Source organism: Crinia signifera, chromosome 8 (genome assembly GCF_055691185.1).
Source record: "Crinia signifera chromosome 8, ASM5569118v1, whole genome shotgun sequence".
NCBI lineage: Eukaryota > Metazoa > Chordata > Amphibia > Anura > Myobatrachidae > Crinia > Crinia signifera.
Window position 1 is genome coordinate 164,634,523 of NC_139224.1, and position 11,542 is coordinate 164,646,064.

The window sequence follows — 11,542 nt, forward strand, 5'->3', positions numbered from 1 at the left end:
ATAACAAAATAGGACACCACAGGCTGCTCCCTCTGTATAATTATGCCAGGACACCACAGGCTGCTCCTCCTGTATAATTGTACCAAGACTGTCCGGGTATAATTATACAGGGGGGTGGGCAGCCTGTGGGGTCTTGGCAGAACACCACAGGCTGCTCCTCCTGTATAATTACACCAGGACACCACAGGCTGCTCCCTCTGTATAATTATACCAGGACACCACAGGCTTCTCCCCCTGTATAATTGTACCAAGTCTGTCCTGGTATAATTATACAGGGGGAGCAGCCTGTGGGGGTCTTGGCAGGACACCACAGGCTGCTCCCCCTGTAATTTTACACCAGGACACCACAGGCTGCTCCCTCTGTATAATTATGCTAGGACACCACAGGCTGCTCCCCCTGTATAATTGTACCAAGTCTGTCCTGGTATCATTATACAGGGGGGTGGGCAGCCTGTGGGGTCTTGGCAGAACACCACAGGCTGCTCCTCCTGTATAATTACACCAGGACACCACAGGCTGCTCCCCCTGTATAATTATACCAGGACACCACAGGCTTCCCCCCCTGTATAATTGTACAAAGTCTGTCCTGGTATAATTATACAGGGGGAGCAGCCTGTGGGGGTCTTGGCAGGACACCACAGGCTGCTCCCCCTGTAATTTTACACCAGGACACCACAGGCTGCTCCCTCTGTATAATTATGCTAGGACACCACAGGCTGCTCCCCCTGTATAATTTTACCAAGTCTGTCCTGGTATCATTATACAGGGGGGTGGGCAGCCTGTGGGGGTCTTGGCAGGACACCACAGGCTGCTCCCCCTGTAATTTTACACCAGGACACCACAGGCTGCTCCCTCTGTATAATTATGCTAGGACACCACAGGCTGCTCCCCCTGTATAATTGTACAAAGTCTGTCCTGGTATAATTATACAGGGGGAGCAGCCTGTGGGGTCTTGGCAGGACACCACAGGCTGCTCCCCCTGTATAATTACACCAGGACACCACAGGCTGCTCCCTCTGTATAATTATGCTAGGACACCACAGGCTGCTCCCCCTGTATAATTGTACCAAGTCTGTCCTGGTATAATTATACAGGGGGAGCAGACTGTGGGGTCTTGGCAGGACACCACAGGCTGCTCCCCCTGTATAATTATACCAGGGCACCACAGGCAGCTCCCCCGCCCCCATTATAATACCCAGAACATAGTGACAGTCACCTGCCTTCATTAGCCCCGGGTCCGAGCTCCATAGCTGCGGCTCCCTCTGCCCTGCTTTGCTCCAGTAACTGTCCAGTTTCCGGCACCGCGGCTCCGTCCTCTGAGTATGTGTCTGTCGCAGCGGTGATGGCGTCATGACGTCACACGGCGTCCGCCAGTGCCAGGAATCAGGCCGGGACTTGCACATCCCAGGCTGGTGCGCATGTCCTCATCCAGGAGGCGGCCATGTTCCTGTAGCCGCGGTGCTGCCTACAGGAGGAGTTCCTGTAGCCGCAGTGCTGCCTACAGGATTTTACATAGGAGGCAGCCCGCAGCCCACAGCAGTGCATGTTAGAGCGGCCCGGGGGGCACATGGCACCCTGCCCCCCGGCCCAGGCCGCCCCTGACCGTCGTTGGTGGCAGTGTCGCATGCGATCCTGTTTTCCACTGCTGGGAGGGAGCTGAGTCGGAGGTCGCACGGGCAGCAGGTCCGACCTCCGGCTCAGGTATAATGCGCATGGGACTGCATATTGGACACGAGGGGGAAGTCAAATACATCTAATTTTACATAGTTACACAGGAGGTAAGGCTGAAAAAAGACTTGCGTCTATCTAGTTCAACCTGGTATAGATATCCATTGCTGATTTGGTAGGTTCTGGTATTTTACAGACAAATTATATTTCTTATTTGTACCCATGGATGTTTTTCTCCAGTAAATGTTTGTCCAACTTTGCCTTGAACGCATTTGAGCCGATTTCTCATCCCGATCTGTCAGGATTGGGTGAAATCGGATAAAATCGGACTAGTGTATGGGCACCTTAAGGTTTAAAGGTCAATATAAACCTCAGATATAAATTCAGTTTACGGTAAAGCATCAAAACAGGAAAGCAAAACATGCTGTAAAATGCAGCGTTACGATCACTTGAGGCAAACTTGTCCGCTCTCAGATTGCCAGTGACACTCCACATTGTTCAGGGAGTCCCCTGGATCCCTAAAGAGTGGGAGGAACTCCTGCATCCAGCTCACGGCTTGATAAAGTATTGATATTAGGATTGGGAGAGTTTTATATGGATTTGCGGGTCTGTATGAAGGGGGCGGGGACAAATCATGTAATTTTAGCCACACCTCCTTTTTTCAAGATCATCTGTGATTTTTTTTTTACTTTCCAGATGCAAGTGACACACGCCCATGTCATTCCTTGATGGCTTATATCTGAATGTGACTGGTCCGTGACCCCTTCGTGCCCACATCAGGCATCAGAGTAGGGTTTCCTCAATAAAGAGATGCAGACTGACATTGATAGTAAATGCAGAAGTCATATTACGCTATTTCTGCAAATTAGAATCACTTAATAAATGTCACTCGAGAGGGCTGGTTCCGGCTTGGGCAGGTGTGGGGTGTTAAAGCAGGAGCAGAAGGCCTGTGGGTAAAGTTGGGCAGTCTGATCCAGGATCTGCTAATAGAGGGTAAGGTGTCAGTGGTTAGTGCTTACTGGGTCTTGGAGAAAGCAGAAGTTGTCCCGAAAGCGTATAATAAACAGTATTGAAAAACTTTATTGCACAGGTACAGAAAAAGCAAGGACTAGAATGATATGAAACTGGCATCCTCCTGGAACCGGAAGGACTCAAAACACAACTACAGATGAACTGGAATCCGAATACAACTGGATCTGGACCCAGAATAAAACTAGAGCTGAGCTAGAGCGGAGTACTGCTGGAACCTACATGGTCCTAGAATATGACTGGATCTTTACTGAAGCAGAGTACAGTTGGGACCAGACTGGAATGGAGTGCAGCTGGGACCAGACTGGAATGGAGTACAGCTGGGACCAGACTGGAATGGAGTACAGCTGGGACCAGACTGGAATGGAGTACAGCTGGGAACAGACTGGAATGGAGTACAGCTGGGACCAGACTGGAATGGAGTACAGCTGGGACCAGACTGGAATGGAGTACAGTTGGGACCAGACTGGAATGGAGTACAGCTGGGACCAGACTGGAATGGCGTACAGCTGGGACCAGACTGGAATGGAGTACAGCTGGGACCAGACTGGAATGGAGAACAGCTGGGACCAGACTGGAATGGAGTACAGCTGGGACCAGACTGGAATGGAGTACAGCTGGGACCAGACTAGAATGGAGTACAGCTGGGACCAGACTGGAATGGAGTACAGCTGGGACCAGACTGGAATGGAGTACAACTGGGACCAGACTGGAATGGAGTACAGCTGGGACCAGACTGGAATGGCGTACAGCTGGGACCAGACTGGAATGGCGTACAGCTGGGACCAGACTGGAATGGCGTACAGCTGGGACCAGACTGGAATGGAGTACAGCTGGGACCATCTGGAATGGAGTACAGCTGGGACCAGACTGGAATGGAGCACAGCTGGGAACAGACTGGAATGGAGTACAGCTGGGACCAGACTGGAATGGAGTACAGCTGGGACCAGACTGGAATGGAGTACAGCTGGGACCAGACTGGAATGGAGTACAGCTGGGACCAGACTTGAATGGAATACAGCTGGGACCAGACTGGAATGGAGTACAGTTGGGACCAGATTGGAATGGAGCACAGCTGGGACCAGACTGGAATGGAGTACAGCTGGGACCAGACTGGAATGGAATACAGCTGGGACCGGACTGGGAAGCAGAGTACAGCTGGGGACAGACTGACACTGGAGTAGTAGTACCTAATTACCAGATTAGATCTGGAAGCTGGAGAGTGCTGGGACAGATTACCAGACTGGAATCAGACTGAGAACAATACTCATACAGTCGGAGCAAACCAACAGGATATCCAGTATGGGGGCGCAGCACTAGGTAGTAACTTTAACAGAAGTGATGTTGTGCTGGCGAGTTGGTCATGTCAGGAAGCCCCTCTTATAGCACTAAGCAGACGCTGATTGGTCACTGCCGTCAACTGAATTGGAGCAGCGTCTAGATTGGCTGTGGGAAATCATCTGACTGGAACAAAGATGGCAGCATCCATGCTGGTGTTTTGAAGGAAACCCGGGCATTCAGAACACACATTGGACACAGTACAGAGTGGAGACTTACACACAGGAACATTCCCAAGATCATGGGACGGCTGTGTAGAAATAGCATGGACAGACTTCCTCGCCTGCTGTGCGCAACGCGAGCGGACTATCCATGAAACACACTTTAAAGGATAAAAACCTGAGACGCCAGAGATTTGGCATACTTCCCAACTTTGGACCACTGGGATGATAGACAAATGCGCGCACTTCAGGTGCATGCCCAAAATTAGGGGGTGTGGCCTCACAGTCAGGAGTGTGACTTACGATCACTGCATTTCTGAAAGGCGTCGCCCCATTTCACATCACACAAATCAGGGTATACAGTGTCTAAGTAGAAAGTCAATAGGTTGACACCAAAAGATTGACATGCACTAGGTCAACATTTGACGAAAAGGTCGAAATGTCAACATGGTCAGTCAAAAGATCGACATGAGAAAGGTTGACACATTAAAAGGTCAACATGGTTTTTTTTCGCAAATCTTTCCCATTTTTTTTGACTTTTTCATACCATATTCGTTGACTACAACTGGGAATGGTAAAGTGCGACACACTTGCCAAAGCACCAGGACTAATGCATGGTAAGGGAAGCAAGTCTTTTGAGGGTATACAGTACACTAATTGGGGGTTCAATTTCCACAGATTTTGACCATGATCACATATTGCATATCAACCTTTAGTCAATCGTGAATTACTGCATGCTGACGTTCTGTCTGTGTCGAAAAGTCAATAAACTAAAGGTGTCAACCTATTGACTCTCTAACTAGACACTTTAGGTGATATTTAATGGAATGCGACTTTTAGTAAGGTTCCGAAATTGCACCTTGTCTCATTTTTTAAAATCACATTTTTTGGGAAGAATGCGACCATTTAATGAGATGCAAATTTGTGGCAAAAAAAGCGATATGGTGCGATTTTCAGTCATGAAAATGTGTAAATCTGAGGACATTTGCGATTTGGGAGGTAATGTGCATTTTTGTGTAAAAAAAATATATATATTTTTTAAAATGGCGTGGGGTCCCTCCTCCTGAGCATAACCAGCCCCGGGCTTAAAGAGCCGGTCATGGTTCAAAAAATACAGGGGACAAAAAGCATAGGGGTCCCCCATATCTCTGAAACCAGCCCCTGACTCTTTGACTGGTCCTTGTTCCAAAAATATGGGGGACAAAAAAACTGGGGGTCCCCCGTATTTTGGAACCAGCACCGGGCTCCAACAGCCCGCAGTGTCATGCCATATTGTTCCTCGGCCATACCATGCGCACCATGGGTGGTCAGCCCTAGACCTGGGGGAGTGGGGACCATGCAATAAAGGCCCCCCCCCAGGCTTCACCTGTTCAGAACTGAAGCCCAGGGCGACGCATAGAGCCGACCATGGCTAAGTGCTTGTATGGCGAGGTGGCAGCCGTCTCACCCGCAGTCAGTGCGGTGTGAGCTGCTGCAGGGGACAGAGCCACCGCTGTCGGAGCCTGGATTTGTAAGTATAATGGTGTAAAATTAGTGTATGTGTAGTAAAGTTTTACTTTTCTTTGTGTTTTTCTTTTTACAAGTGAACTACAAGTTCAAGGGCACCCATTAATGCCCCGCTGGGACACGTAGTTCACCTGTAAAAAGTAATGTTTATATATTTATTTTATGCGTATCAGCCCGGCGCAGGTCCGTTTCTAGACAAATTAGCTCCCAGGGCAAATAAATAAAAAAGCGGCCCCCACCCCCAAATACATAACATGAAATACAAGAAATTGCGCGCGCGGCGAAATAGGGGGCGTGGCTTATTTTAAAAGGGGGGTGGCTTAAATAAGGGCGTGGTCTAGCAGCAAAACAATTACCTTACATCTCACTTTTGCAACCTGCATGTCCAGACATTGGTTACCGCAGGAATTGTCATTGTCCTCCCGCACAAGTTGGCGGGCTGAAGACCACACAGTGACATAAAAATATAAAGCCCCACACAGTTACCTAGTTTGCCTCACAGATCAAGGCCAAACAATGACAGGCTACTTAAATCATTATACACTTTTTTATCTGTGATGCCAATTACACATTACATATTACGCCGCACACCATGATGGCAAGTACACAATACTCCCCACAACGTAATGCCTATTACACATTATGCCCAACGCGCCGCTGCCGCACAACTGATGCCATTTACTAATATGCCCCCACAGTGCCATACATATAGTGCCATACATATATGCCCCCACAGTGGCAGATATGCCCCCACAGTGCCACACATATGTCCCCACAGTGCCACACATATATGCCCCACAGTGACAGCTATGCCCCCACAGTGCCACACATATATGCCCCCACAGTGACAGCTATGCCCCCACAGTGCCACACATATATGCCCCCACAGTGAGAGCTATGCCCCCACAGTGCCACCTATATATGCCCCCACAGTGACAGCTTTGCCCCCACAGTGCGACAGATATGCCCCCCACAGTGCCAGATATGCCCCCACAGTGCCACACATATGCCCCTACAGTGCCAAATATGCCCCCACGGTGCCACATATATGCCCCCATAGTGCCACACATATGCCCCCACAGTGCCAAATATGCTCCACAGTGCCACACATATGCGCCCACAGTGCCACACATATGCCCCCACAATGCCAAATATGCCCCCACAGTGCCACATATATGCCCCCACAGTGCCACATATATGCCCCCACAGTGCCACATATATTCCCCCACAGTGGCAAATATGCCCCCACAGTGCCACACATCTGCCCCCCTCAGTGCCAGACCTATATGCCCCCACAGTGCCAGAGGATAAATATCCCAGCAGCAGCACAACTCACCGTTGCTGCTGCTGGGGAGAGCAGAGTCCGGGTCTCCGTCGTCCCGTTGCCGACGCCGCCGCTGCTTCTGTTTCCCAGGGGAGGAGAGGGGAGCGCATAGTGCATCTCTCCTTCCCCTTCACTATGACGGCTGTCAGACAAATCATATCTCGCGGGCTGGCTCCTTATTGGCTGCCGGCCCGCGAGCTGATTGGCTTACAGCCCAGTGACACAGCGAGGGGAAGGAGAGACTTATGCGCTCCTCTCCCCTCCAAGTCGAGCATCTTTTTGGGGCGGCGGATGGGGCGTGCGGGGGGGACAGCAGCGTTGGGGAAGCTGGCGGGCGCCCTGGGAGCTAAACAGAGGCGGACAAGCCGTGCGGCGCCCCGGGCGGCTGCACGGCTTGTCCGCCTCTAGAAACGGCCCTGGCCCGGCGCCCACCGGCCGGGGACAGCCCCGGGCTTCAGCTCTAGATGGGTGAATCCTGGGGGGGACCCCTTTATTGGGGGGTCCCCACTTCCCCAGTTACCCCGTCTAGGGCTGACCAGCCACAGTGCACATGGTACGGCCGGGGGACAATATGTAAAAAGTGTCCCCAGGCTGTGGCTTGACACCTCGGGCTGTTGGAGCCCGCTTCTGGTTCTAAAATATGGGAGACCCCTACACATTTCGGCCTCCATAATGTTGGTACCAGGTCCGGCTCAATGAGCCTGGGGCTGGTCATGCTCAGGAGGGGGGACCCCCACGCCATTTTTTTAAATAATTAAAACTTTTACATATTTTTTTACGACAGAACCATGCACAGATCTCAATGATCTGTGCATGGTTCTGTCAAATTCACCTGCCAGAACCTGGTCAATTTTTTTTCAAAGTTTTCTAACATTCTCATCCCATTAAATGTGCGAGTTGTATAATCTGGATGCGAATTGAAGTGTGACTAAAAATCGCCAGTTCACAATGTGCGTATTCGCTGCAAAAAGTGCATTCCATTAAGTTGGCGATTTGGGAAACATGTGCAAATTCGGCCATTTTTTTTACTAAAAACCGCAAAAGAAAACAAAATTTTATTAAATGTCACCCCCTAGATCAGGGCTGGCCAATCCGGTCCTCGAGATCTACCAATGGTGATGTTTTCCAAATCACCTAGCTGGTGCGGGGATCAGGGCAGCGGGGTTTGGCCAGCACTGGGAAGGCAGCATGGTCCCTGTGGTGGATGGGCAGTCAGCGGCGGGGTCCCTGCAGCGGATGGGAACTATTAGCGGTATTGGCAGGGCGGGTAGCGGCTACTGAATGTGCAACTATATTTTGAAAAGACTGACTGGCTGTTTATTGGCTAAGACGAATTCTCTCAGGTAATAAACGGCTGTCATGTCTTCAAAATACGGTTTTACACTCAGCAGCCACTTCCCATGCGCCAATACTGCTACTAGTTCCCATTCGCCGCAGAGACCCCAGCGCTGACTTCCCATCTGTCGCAGGGACCCCGCCACTGACTGCACAGCCGCCGCAGGGACCCCCTGCCCGCCCCATGCTACCCGACCCTGCTGCCTGCCACCCACCCGCGACTGCCACAGCAGTGCCGGTATGGGGCCCCTGTTGTGTGGGGGCCCAGGGGCAAACGCCCCTGACGCCCCATGGTTAATCTGGCCCTGATTCCTACTATAGAACCACAGGTTGCCTGAGACCTGTTGGTAGATCCTGAGGTCAGGTTTGGCCACCCCTGATGTAGACCTTTTCATCCACACCCACCTCTATGCTCCCAATAAGCTTAAACATCACTCAAATCACCTATTATTATAACTTATAAATCATAGTTATTAATGCTGCATGGATAACGTACCTGAAAAATATCTTCCATTGGGTACTGTAATGTGGTTTTATTTAATGCCAACATTTAAGTAAAATAGATCAAGAGCTTTATCCAATTAGTGATAAGTTTGCATAATCAAACACGCATAGTTAAACTCAACTAACTGCAAGATCTCTTTGCTACAAGGCATCGTGCATGCGTAAAACGTGCATTACACATCTTCTCCGCAGTCCATCCATAATCGTTTGCGCAGCCGCGATCATTTCCGAATTAGGCCCACAGTGTGTACACTCAGGACGATATATTTTTTTTGACCTTCCGTCCTTTCGTAATCGGCAAAAATCATTCCGAATATCGCCTATCGTATCCCCAGCTTGAGTGTTTTTGAATCCGTTTGGCAGCAAAAGCAAATATAAACGTCTATATCAGTTCTAAACGACTTGTTAAAAAGTAAAAACAAACATTGCCTAAAAGTCAGTAGGAGGAAGCTGTCATAAGATTATATTGAAAGACTACAAATGTCTCCTCGCCTTGACAGAAAGCGGAGCGTAATTATCTATGATCAGCCATAACAATAAAAAGATCACATAAGGTTACGGGAGTCAGAAGTACCCAATAGTTACGTCTGCTGAATTTATAAACACATATCTCTTGGCAGCGCATTCAAAGAGGCCTCCACGAGACTCGAGATTCTGGGCTTCTATCCATTCAATCTGTGAATTAATTGACTTGCTCTGAACTCTAGTGTTTTCTGTTGGAGAATTCACTGTGAACATGTTGTACATATCTCAAATATCAAAAAACAAATGTTCTGAAGCCAGATACTGAACTTCAGCCAGAATTTTTTTTTTGTATTAAACATTTGGGGATGGTATTCTTCCAAATAGGAAATTGAACACACAAAGGAAAATAACAATTGTCAGGTTGTATATGAAACATATATACATATACATGGATTGCAAAAGTATTCAACCCCCGGAAAAAATGATGCTTACACAGATTGTGCCAGCCGTACATTTTTTATTGTGAACTAAATTCGATTTTTTAATTCATAATTTATTATTTATATGCTGTCTTTTTGTTTTATTGTTTAAATTAAAAAAAGGGAAGAAATAAGCTTGCATAAGTATTCATGGTATGGAATAGTACATGACAGAGCCAGTCACCTTTGATTATCCTTGCTGGCAGTTAGATTTGCGCCAGGCTGTTCAAGTTGGTTGGATGACGATTGTGGACGGTGTGAAAACCGTTGAGATGGTAGTGGACTTTAGGAATGTCTGTTGGTGTTCCTCCGCTAACAATTGCCAACAGTGTGGTGTCGCTAGTGGATTCCTTTAAATCAGGGCCGGCGCCACCACTAGGCAGGACTAGGCATTTGCCTAGGGAGCCGGCCACTGGAGGGCGGTACTGAGCCGCCGAGGTACCATAGAGAGGTACCAGAAAGCAGGGAGCAGGTGAGTCTGTAATCCTCCCTCTCCCCTCCCCCATCGCGCCCGTGAATCAACGCTGCCCCCCCACGCTGCCCGCTCCCCGCTGGGGTGATTTAAGCGTGGCAGTATCGCCCGCCGCAGTATCGCCCCCGCCCACCCCCCACCCCCGTGCCGTAATATCGTCCGAAACCCACCCCCCGGCGGGTGGCGCTGGTGGGGGTTTTGCCTGGGGCGGGTAGGGGGCTTGCACCAGCCCTGCTTCAAGTTCCTAGGAACCACAAGTTTCCGGGACCATAAATGGGGCCCAACACTGATACTGTTGTTGGAAAAGCGCAGCAGAGGCTATTCTTCCTTAGGCAACTGAGGAAGTTCAACATCCCACAGAAGCTTCTGCTCCTCTTCTACTCAGCGATTGTGGAGTCTGTACTGTGCTCCTCAATACTGGTCTGGTACGGCTCTGCCAGCGAGAGACAAATACAAACTCCAAAAGGTAGTCAGACTCAGAACTGGGGAGAAGATAATCGGGACAGACCTTCCCTCTGTCCAGGACCTAGGCTGTACCTGTCCAGAGTAAAAAAGCAGGGAACAAGGATAGTAAAGGACCAACTACTTCCTGGCCATGGCCTGTTTAACCTGCTGCCATCAGGCAGACGCTACAGGGCTATTCCCACCAGGTCCACCAGAAGCCTAAAAAGTTTCTTCCCTCAAGCGGTTCACCTGTTGACACATGAACTCATGAATACCTCACTGTCTAGTCACGCCATAAACCTTTGCACATAAATAAAAAACGGTGTCCCCTCGGAATAACTTTCTATATGACTGTACATGTTCCCCCACCTGTTTATATTGTTTATACTGTATGCTGTTTACTTGTTACCCACCTGGCTGCTGCACAGCAAACCGAAAACAAATGCCTAGTACCTGGCCAATAAAGAGGATTCTGATGTACCAAGTACTACAAGATACTGGAAATTGTCTGTTAAAAATGCACAAACAGACTCTTGCTGTCATCTGATAGCCTGTGAATAACTGACCTTAGTTTTAGACATCAAAACCAAACTGTCATCTGCAGACATTGTTTTCACGGATACAGTTGTTGCAAAGTAAGGGCACAACTGTCAAATTGCAGCAGCAGTATATGTCTGAGTTTTCAGTTGGTGATTTCAGGCAATTAGGTTTTCAGTTATTCCAGGTAAAGGTAAGTTGCTTTACCCAGCATAATGACTTTGTTGAAGTAAAACCATAGTTCTGAGCAGTAAGCTTTTAACTGAAATAGGTAAGGGAC